Genomic DNA, 11,025 nt, shown 5'->3' with positions numbered 1-11,025 from the left:
TATTCTGCAGAGAAATGGAGAAGAAAGAAGGATAACCTGTGTGCAGGAGCATAAATTCAGGATGGAGAGAGAAAATACAGTATTTCAGACTCTAGTTTCAGTTCTCTTCCTCCTGCTTATGGACTTCTTGAGGTAACTCCTTATCTTTATAATGAACTTTTTTCTTAAACCAGTTTTTATTCTACAACTTGTAGTAATCAAAAGTATACAGTCTAATGCACAAAGCCATCAGAAGGATCTTTTTTTTTTTTTTGTAGCACTAGGGTTTATTAAGCTGTGCCTTAGTACAGGTGCTGGGGCTTGCTCATGGTGTTCTTGATGTGTAAAGCCTAGACATTCTGCCAATTCTCCTTGAGTAATGACACCAGGAAACTGACAGCTAAGTGGATATTGCACACAAGCTCATCACCTATCATCTGCACTGGCCAATGGCCACTGCCAGACACAGCACCTTCTTCATCTGGAATTTGATGGTAGACTTCACTCCGTCTGCTTTGGCCACCATGTTCTCATTGTGGGTCAGTAAGGAAGGGAGCTTGCCAGCCTTATTGAGGTCTGGGCCCAGCATTTGTGGGATCTGCTTGATCAGAAATTCTGAGGCCAAAAAGGCATCATACTTCTTGGCCAGCTTCTCAACTTTTTTCCTTCTTGTTGAGTATCTTCAGTGCCTGAATGTCCACGTGGGGAATAACCACAGACTTGGCCTCATCACAGTCCTGCTGGTCCCCGAAAAACATATGGGGAGCTTGGGGTATGGGAGTGAACTTAAGTCTGACTGTGCCCGAGAAGCATTTGTCTTCCTAAGGGTCGGAGTTGTTTGAGCTGATCTGTAGATCCACCGGCTCCAAAACCTAGCTGGGCTTGCAGGGGTTGCCAGGCAGGAATTCCCGCACCGCCTTGTACAGGGCGGCTCAGGAGCCCCTGCTGCTCGCGGAGCCTCACACCTGCAAGAACCGCAAAAGAGAGTCAGCAGAAGGGCCACTTCTGCCATGAATTTTGAAGTTGATTATACAAACAATGACTTGTAAGATTAGAAAATACTTCAGTGGTCCTTCTCAAACACAATCCCTACACTATCTTTTCCAAATATCAGCAGACTCTGCTTAAAAAAAACCTCTAATAATGGAGACTTTATTATCTCCAAAGGCAGATAATTTCATATTTGAACAATCTTGGCTATTAGAAAATTAGTCTGTGTAATTGGGCAGAAATCTATTCACCCAAAATATTATAACATCTGGGATCATTTGGAAAAAACATGGTATCCCTTCCCCTACGACAGCTATATAGCAGGTTGAAGACAATGACCACAGCTCCACCATTCTCCTTCCTCCTGCTCCTCTTATGTGTAACACACACACACACACACACACACGCTCAAATACCCATGCACCTGCATACATACACACACTGTCTTCTCCCTAAAAAATATAATTTCCTTGCTCAGTTCTCTCACAAGAAGCTTAGAACAGTTAAAATGACATGGTAAATGTCGAACCTGGATTTGATTTCAACGCTGCCTTTGTTGGATGTGTAGCTCAGGAAAAATCAGTTATCTCAGAGTCTCGGGTCCCTCACATATGAACTGGGCGTAATAAAAGTGTTCAGTACAAAGGAGTATTGTGAGGACTGAATGAAATTATTCATGTAAAGAATGCAGCACACACACACACACACGCACGCACACACACACACACAAAGAATGCAGCATAGCATCTGTCCCTGGTAGGCGTTCAGTAAATAGGAACCATTATTATCTTATTAATAATACTATTGATACTAGTCATTATGATTGCCCTTATCTAGAAATCTGGTCTTATTTGACCAATGCTCCCAAACTGCTAACTATGAGGATGTCAGATTAGGAGCTCTGTGTGCTTACTATAATACTAGGCACCACAGCATTGGTAGATTATCTCCCTCTGCAGAGGAAGGGAAGACACAGATTAAGGAGTTTGTCCAGAGTCACACAGCTAGTAGGTAGCAGAGCAAGAATTCTAATCCAAGAATTCTGATCCAGACACTATTGCAACATGCCGGTTATGCCATCATAGCTCATTAATTACCCACAAGGTGGTGCTCAGCAGTAGACAGTGGCTTTTTCTGCTAAACCCTCTCAAGCAATCAGATAAGCAATTCAAAATGAGGCCCCATGGGGGTAAGTCAGCATTTCTAATGGAGGCATTTTCCTTCAAAAGCAGTACTTCAAGCTAGTTTTTAGGGAGAGCACAGAAGTCATGGGGATGTAACACAGAGCAGGGTGACTCTAGTTAATGATACTACAATGCATATTTGAAACTTGCCAAGAGAGTAGATCTTAAAAGTAAACTAATAATAACAAGGAGAATAGATAGGAGGTTTGGTCAGTAGCACAAATTAGGGCACAAGAGTGACACTTAAATGCCTGAAGAAAATATGAGTGAAAAACTTTCATGAGTGTGAACCAAAACATAAGCAACTCCCCACAACTAACTTCCCTATATCTGGTCCCATCACACAAATTTCACATCCTCGTATCCACGTTGCTAATTTAGTCATTTCTTTGAAGAGATACATAATATCTCTATAATAAATTTACATGTATATTAATTTGTAAGTGTTCATTATGTTTTTTCCCTCCCCAATGTATTAAAGAAAATTCTGCCTTGTTCTGGGCTTTTCACTAGACCTCAATCCCTCCCCACCTTCAAAAAATAGATTCAAAATGCTGCAGTTCTGCTTCTGGCCCATTTTTGACAGAGAACTGGCAAATGAGAAGAGAGATGGATGGAAAAGTGAGAGAAATTTCATCAGAAAGGCAAATATTTAGTCCACTAAAAGCATAAAATATAGAGGCGAAGGATAAGAGAAAAGAAACATGGAGATCACTAAAGCTTGGTTTTGTGTTTTTTACCCAGGTACATTCCATGGAGGATGGAGAGTGAAGGTTTAAGATAAAGTCATGGGGTGGGTAGAGAGTGTGAGAGATGGGAAGATGAGAGACAGGGCAAAGGGAGACGTGGAAGAACTGAGTAGGAATTACATCCTTGTTGATATCTGCCAAGGGACTCAAGGCAGGATGTGAATCACTGTCAGACATCACACTTGGTTTCTTTGAAGATGGCTGCACAGAGAACTCCAGTTAGCGGTGGCTCTCAGGTTTATTCTGGTTATAGCGACACGCATCCGAAGCACTCACACACATGTCCACCTTGCTGGAATGAGCAATTCTTACCCTGTTTGCTTCTCCTCGCCTACAAGCAGACCTGTCAAATAAATCATTTCTGTGATACTGATGAACCAATATTAAGCAAATTGGGCTCCCTTGCCACTTTTAAGTATGTAATATAAATACGAATCCCTAATGCACCTGCTGCTTTTAAACTTCACTTTCAACTCATTTGAACTTGACAACATTATTCCTGGAAAGCAAGCAAGGGTCATTATCACCATTTTACAAGATGAGGGAAAGGATGTTCATAGAACTTGGAATGGCTTTCACAAGATCACAAAGTCAGTATGTGGCAGAGCCAGATTTTAACTTTAATTTCCGACTGTAAGTCCCGTGGGCTCCATAGGATTTGTCATCACACTTCTCCACTGTCTGCCCTCCATGAAGTATGTGCTTCATGTAATTACCTCTTGGAGATGGCAGAGTATGTAGAGGTAAGAAGCATTTGGCTTAGAGCCTAGAGGACTTGGTTCTAGTCCTTCCCTTTCTATAACTTTGGATAAGTCATTTTTACACTCTGAAGTTTATTGACTTCATCTGTTTGTATTCATTTTTTATTGAGGTATAGTTAACACACACTGTTACAATAGTTTCAGGTAAGCAACACAGTGATTTACTAAGTCTACACATTATGCCATGCTCACCACAAGTATAGCTGCCATCTGTCCCCATAGGACACTATTACAGTACCACTGACTGTATTCCCTGAGCTGTACCTTTAAGCCCTGTTGCTTACTCATTCCGTAACTGGACGCCTTTATCTCTCACTCCTCATTACTCATACTGCCCATTCCCCCCTCACCCCTCCCCACTGGCAACCATCAATTCCCTGTACTTAAAGGTCTGATTCTGTGTTTTGTTTGTTTGTTCCTTTGTTTTGTTTTTTTAGATTTCACATATAAGTGAAATCATATGGTATTTGTCTTTCTCTTTTTTTCATGTTTGTACTTAAGAACTCCAGTATTCTATATTAACAATGATAACTGCTCTTATTACTGAAGGCTTATATAAGGTAGATACTAGTAATAGGTACATGGATTTGTCATCCATTTAATCTTCATAACCTTGCAAGTTTTCAGAGAGGTTAAAGTATCTCCCAAACTGACAAGTAGTAGCACTAGGATTTGAACACAGGCCAGACAGATTCTTTTCTCACAGCACCATCTTGCCTCGACATTTCTTGGTGAATTATCAAAATATGTGTGACTATGAAAGAGGCAGGCCACTCTAGATTGGTAGGTGGCAGGTTTAATAAACAAGGGAACTTACACACAAGCCTTGTCTCGGATAGTGGCAAGACAAGCAGATCTCTGCACCCATCTGACAGAATCTTAAACATTTATACAGAGGTTTTGAATAGGATCCTGTCATGTATCCAGTCCAGATGGTCTCAACAACACATTACTGTCTCAAGGCTATGTCTTTGAAAATGACACTTAGTGTGGACAGTGGGTGGAACGTACATTCCAAGGATGGGGGTGGGGAGGGTGGGGGATGAGGAGCCTCTAATTGCCTGGGTCCAGCTCATGGGTCAACTGGTGATCACATCCTCTCAGTGACCTCCTTCAACAGGTTTGGATCTGAGTTTGTCTTCCTCAGAGTCCAGGTTCTTCAAAACTGCTTTGTATCCCCAGATACGTGGAACTTCTCTGTTGTCCCCATACCTATTTCTGCCTTGAATCTAGGTGGTCAGAAGGACTTCTCTTCTGACCCGAATGTGATCAGAAGGCTTTCCTCCATTGCCTCAGTAAACTTTTCTCTGAGTCTACTACCTCTTATCTGTTAAACCCCTTGTTTAAAATTGCTGGTGTGTTACTATCTACCTTCCTTTCCCCCCAGCACTAAACCAGGAAATACGTGTGCACACAGTTTCTATTTCTTGGTATACAGGTAAGTAAACTCTAGAACATGAGAATAAATGCCTTTCTTCACATCAAAAGCTTGAGAACTTTTTGTAGGAGAAGAAACAATCTCCAAATACCTGTTGAGACAAGTTTTGGGCTTGCTTCCTTCTGGATTGTGACCATATTTCAGGAACACACATTCTAAGCAAGTGGGACAGGTTTGGTCACTTAATTAAGTTAGTAGGCCCTCTTCAAGCCAAATGCAGTACTCTCCATTCCTCATACTTTGAGAGGAAGCCCAGCTTTCACTGGGGAAAATACCATTTCCAAGTCAAACACCCTCTCATACTCACAGATACTGAGGGCCAGAGACTTGCTCAATGTCAGGAGACTCCTAAAGACTGTGCTCTTAATCCCCTGCCCTTTTATTAGAATTTAATGTTTCCTCTTGGGAAATCAAACAATCACTGGGAGTCATCCTGATCACCCACTATGGATGACTGCCCCTGGCAAAAATCCTCTTTTCCTCCAGACTTTTCTAAGATAGATCCACCAAATATCATGTCAATAAGTGTCCTTAGAGGGCCAATTTAAGATCTCCCCAAATTACTATGACAGAAAGAAGGAAGGAAGGAAAGGAAGGGATGAAGGAGTAAAAGAAAGGGAGAAATCTTTACATAAGTGCCAGAAATGTGGAATTATGCCAAATTAAAGGGGTGTTTTACTTGGTACTTCTTGAAGCCTTTGATAGAGTAAAGGTGTATTGTGACTTCCTAATAGAGAAATACGTTCCCAAACTTATTTGGCCACGTTTATATTTTTTACCCCTCCATGGAGAAGTGCACACATTCAATGTTCTATGAAGCACACTTTCAGATATGTTAATGTGGTCTGGTATTCCTAAGATTCCATTTGCAATGCTCACAAAGCAGAAATAACTTGTTAAGGCCTTATAGACTACATTCCAAAGGAGGAGGACTGATCTGCAAGAACATGGGTAAAACTGGAGGGCGTTATGCTAAATGAAATAAGCCAGGCAGAGTGACACAAATACCACATGGTACCATTTTTATGTGGAATCTAAGTATATACATACACATTTGCCAATTTCACAAAAACAGAGAGTTCGGTGGTGGCTGCTGGGGGCTAGAGGATGCCAAAATGAGGAGATGTCAAGGGACACAAACTTCTGAGTTATGAGTAAGTTCTGAGGATCTACTGTGCAGTACAATGACTATCATTAACAATATGGTTTTTGTATACTTGCAATTTACTGAGAGTAGATTTTAAGTATTCTCACCACACACACACACACAGAGAAAAATAACTATGTGAGGCTTTAGAAGTATTAGTTAACTAAACTGTGGAAATCAAGCAGGACTGCAATCTGTGGCCTATAACTACATGCTGCCATAGTCCAAAACAGGAGTAACTTTGGTCCACAAGACTCAAAAACAATGCGAGCTGCATGAGGCCAGGAAACCTATTTTGTTGACTACTGAGCATCTAGCACAGTAGTGCACATTGAAGATATCCAGAAGTATTTGTTTAATAAAAAATGTTCTACAACAGTACAGGATCACTTTGTCTTGTTGACTCTTTACAACAACCCTATGATTGTTATTATAATTTTTCAGAAATTGGAAGATTAGAAATTTGAAATTTGACATTAGAAAGCAGATAGTAACATGTCATAAGTTCACAGAGATAATAAGTAACTGTGATGGTATACTAACTTAGTATTTCTCAAATCCTGCGTATAAATCACCTGAGTATGATTGAAAACTATAGACTGCATTTCTAACAAGTTCCCAAGGGAAACTGATTCTGCTATTCCACAGACTACACTTTGAATAGCAAAACCCTAGTTTCCAATCATAGAATGCCAGAGTTTTAAAAGGAAAACATAGTTGGTCAAGTTAGAAATATTAAGCCTAGATATTACAAAACGCTCCCTCTTAGGCCATTTTTGATGTTCACATCATTACTCTGAGCTAACATCAGGCCAAAATCCTCCCAACCCTACTACAGAGAAGGCATCACAAAGTGACACAGCCAAAGCATAATGATGTGCCATGGAGAAGCTGGGAAGAAATACTCCATAGGACTTTCCTACTGCCCTGTGACATCCCACTGGAGATCACCATGAGCCAAAACCAACAGGAAACAGGAGGCAGAAGAGTTCACTGATAGAATCCAGCCAGCTCGGCCTCAAAGGGCAAAAAGCAGAGTAGAGAAAAACAGAAGGGTGTCTCAGGAAGGGCACACTGACACTATCCAATGCACTTCTGCCTCTCTGTAGAGACCAGACCAAGCTCCTTTCCAACTACTCTTTCACCTAGGGTGGAACAAATGTCAAAGGAAAAGAGGGGAAGGAAGGGGGTATACTTTTCTATTTTGTGCCTGCACACTTCCCCTAGAACCGGATGACACTACTATCTGTGAAAAAGCAGTATGTCTCTTCACCGACAGGTTAGACCCTCTGTCGGTGTTCTTGCCATTGGCATAAAAACTTAACACTCTTCTCTCCCTCTGAGTAGGCAGCTCTCACTTATCTAAATTCTCGTCCCTCTCAGCCTCTAGAGTATTAGCCCTCAGGATTCCCCTGGTCATTATCTTACTGTTTCTTCTCAGACTCATTCCTAAGTATCTCTTCTTAAATACAGTAGTTTTTTAAAAATGTTTTATCTGCTGAAGGCTATAACACCCTATTTTTGGGGCTTAGTCTCAACCCCATTCACCCAGTTCCACTGGCCATCTACTTACAGGAAACCCCGACTTAGATGATGAAGCAGCCCTTCAATTTCAAGTGCCCAACTACACTCAGCATCTTCCCCCTGAGCTCCCTTCTTGGCTCCCTTCTCATGATAAAGTCACCATCACCCTCCTGCTAGTCACCCAGTCTCAAAGCCAGGTCTAACAAATTCTAACTCTATGACACCACTAGTACTCATATCCTTTGTTTTGTTTATTTCCCAGTGACAACATTGCTGTTTAGTTTCTCATTTTTTTCTTTCCTTGGCTAATAAAGTAATTTCTAATTAATTTCTTGCTTCTTGTTTTTTTACCTTTCTAGCCCAATTTACAAACACAACCATCAGATTAATATTCCAAAAATACAGTTCTGATTATATCATTTTTTTTTAAAAATCATTCAAACCTTGAATAGCTGTCGAAGGGAAAGTAACTGTAAATGTGTGAGCAAAGAGGAGGGAAGGCAATGTTAGCATCCCACTTCTTTGGATTTCATCTGTTTTTCTGTTCTTTACCTTCGTATCTTTTTTTGCTGGCGGTGAGTGGTATTTTTGCATTTCTTTTCGTTCACTTCCAAATCGTTTGCAAATTTTGGAAATGGAGATAGTGTGAGAGAGAGGAAAGGAGAAACAAGATTTGTGGTAGTTGAGGAAGAGAGGGGGAAATGAAGACTGAGTGACCGAATTGGTCTTCGATAATTGCTAGTCATTCATTGGGAAACTGAAAGCTTGAATGGATATTTTTAAAAACCAGGGTTTCTAAGTATGGCTGCAATGGAACTAACTTCATTGGCCAGAGTCCTTAGTGTCAATATCATTTCTGGGGGCTTGGAAGTTTTGAAAGAGAAATGACCAAATTCTAACTACTTCAATCTGAATGTTATCAAAATCAAAGTACTCAGTTCAGTAGATATTCAGGAAAATATTAAAAAGATAGAAAGGTCATGACTTGTTTAACTCTGGTATCATAATCCTAATATCTGAGAAAGTATTTTTTAGTGGCTACAGCATAACATACTTAAAGGGATTTTGTCAGCAGGATAATGAACATCAACTCTGAAGAGGAAGAGAAAGAGTATGAAAATATCCATAACCAAGCTAATGGGGAGGACGGAGCTGGACCATCCAGAGAATATAAGGAAGAGGAGGAAGAAGAAGAGGAGAATGAAGGCAAGATGAAGCAAGCTCAGAATTGGGAAAGGGAAAATAGGAAATAGATCTCTCATGGCCAATGAAAGAATTTCAGGATGGATATTATGATGATTATGTTCACAAGGAGAACGGAGAAGATGGAGAAGAAGGTCTTTAAGGGAAAAAGAAAAATCAAGATGCAAAGGATGAAAGAGAATGACATAACTAGATTCTTCTTAAACCAGACCCCGTAATGCTTTTCAGTAAAATGGCCATTACAGTGATTTCCATAGGAAACAAACAACATGTAACTCTTAAAAGAATATGTTTTACTATTTTCATATTGTCTTCATTAAAATAAGCTTTATTAATCTGCTAATGATTATACTATTTGTGGAGAAACATTTTTATTGATGCCATTGTCATAGTCCCTAGAAATTAATTTGGAATCTTAATTTTTCTCATTATCTTATTCTTGTTAACCATTACTAGCCAACAATGAAAACATGACTGATTCTACACAAGTTTAATATGGTACATTTTTTTCATGTTTAAACTTACTTTAAAAACAGAAGTAAAAGTTGCTATAATATGTAAATGGCAAGTTGGTTATTTTCATAATTGACCCAGAGATCTCTAGTTGGGAAGTTCTTAGTTTTGTGTTCGCTTATTTAGTAAGAGTTTTAAAAATTTTTTAGGTGTTTGTTTTGTCACACAAGTAGTTTGGAGGGTAGGAGTAAAATAATAAAGATTCTATTCAGCCACACAGTTCAAGAATTTTAATACTCCTTTTATGATTGTATGTGTGTGTGTGTATATACATATATATATATATAGTGTTAAGTTCCTCATGAGTCTCTTCCTAAAAATTTGAAATTATTACTTTTTGTGCAACTAGTTTTTTTCCCCCAACTTTAAAGATTTATTTATTTATTTATTTGAGAGAGAGGGAGAGGGAGAAGCTGACTCCCCACTAAGCAGAGAGCTGACTCCCCACTAAGCAGAGAGCCCAACACAGGTCTAGATCCCAGGACCCTGAGATCATGACCTGAATTGAAGACAGACTCAACAGACAGGCACTCCTGTTTTCCAACTTTAATGAGGTATAATTGACAATTAAAAATTATATATATGTAAGGTATACAACACAATGACGTGATATACAAATACATTGTAAAATAATCACCACAATCAAACTATATAACATATCCATCTCCTTACATAGTTAGCATCATTTTTGTGTGTGATAAGAACACTTAAAATCTACTCTCTCAGCAAATTTTGTACACTGTACAGTATCATTAACCATAGTTACAGTGTTGGATATTAGATTTCCAGAACTTGGTGTAACTGAAACTTCACTTGGTGTAACTGAAACATAGTACACCTTGACCAACATTTCCCCATTTCCTCCTACTTGAAGGACTGTCACTCTCCTCTCTGCTATGTTCATCATGGGTATTAGCCTCTAGTTTTCTTTCCTTGTAGTGTCTTTGTCTGGTTTTAGTATTGGGGTGATGCTGGTTCATAAAATGAGTTAGGAAGTGTTTCCTCGTCTTGGATTTCCTGAGTTTAACAAGGATTGGTCCTGGGCTTTTCACTGGCGAGGGGTTTTGATTATTGATTACTGATTTCATCTCCATGTTTGTTACTGGTCTGTTCAGGTTGTCAATTTCTCCTTGATGGAGTTTTGGTATGTCATATGTTTCTAGGAATTTATCCATTCCTTCTAGATTATCCAGGTTTTTGGTATGTGATTCTTCATAATATTCCCCATGATCCTTTCTGTTTCTTAGATATCCACTGTAATGTCTTCTTTTTCATTCTTGATTTTACTTATTTGAATTTTCCCTTTTCTTCTTCTTAGTCTAGCTAAGAGTTTGTCAATTTTGTTTATCTTTACAAAAAAACCACAACTCTCAGTTTTATTGATTTTTCCATTTTTATTCTATATTTATTTCTGCTCCAATCTTTATTATTTCCTTCCTTCTGCTACCTCTGATTTATGCAGTTCCTTGAGGTATAATATTAGGTTGTTCATTTGAAATCTTTCTTCTTCCTTAGTGTAGGTGTCCATCACTAAAAA

General features: G+C 39.3%; 1 pseudogene; it reads right to left on the bottom strand.

Annotated features, from left to right (window-relative positions):
- Positions 1-281: 281 nt before the first annotated feature.
- On the bottom strand, positions 282-3,951 carry LOC125101168 (60S ribosomal protein L10a-like; annotated as a pseudogene).
- Positions 3,952-11,025: the final 7,074 nt, after the last annotated feature.

The sequence above is a fragment of the Lutra lutra genome, chromosome 5, assembly GCF_902655055.1.
Source record: "Lutra lutra chromosome 5, mLutLut1.2, whole genome shotgun sequence".
Classification (NCBI taxonomy): Eukaryota; Metazoa; Chordata; class Mammalia; order Carnivora; family Mustelidae; genus Lutra; species Lutra lutra.
This window is presented reverse-complemented; position numbering and strand designations above follow the sequence as displayed.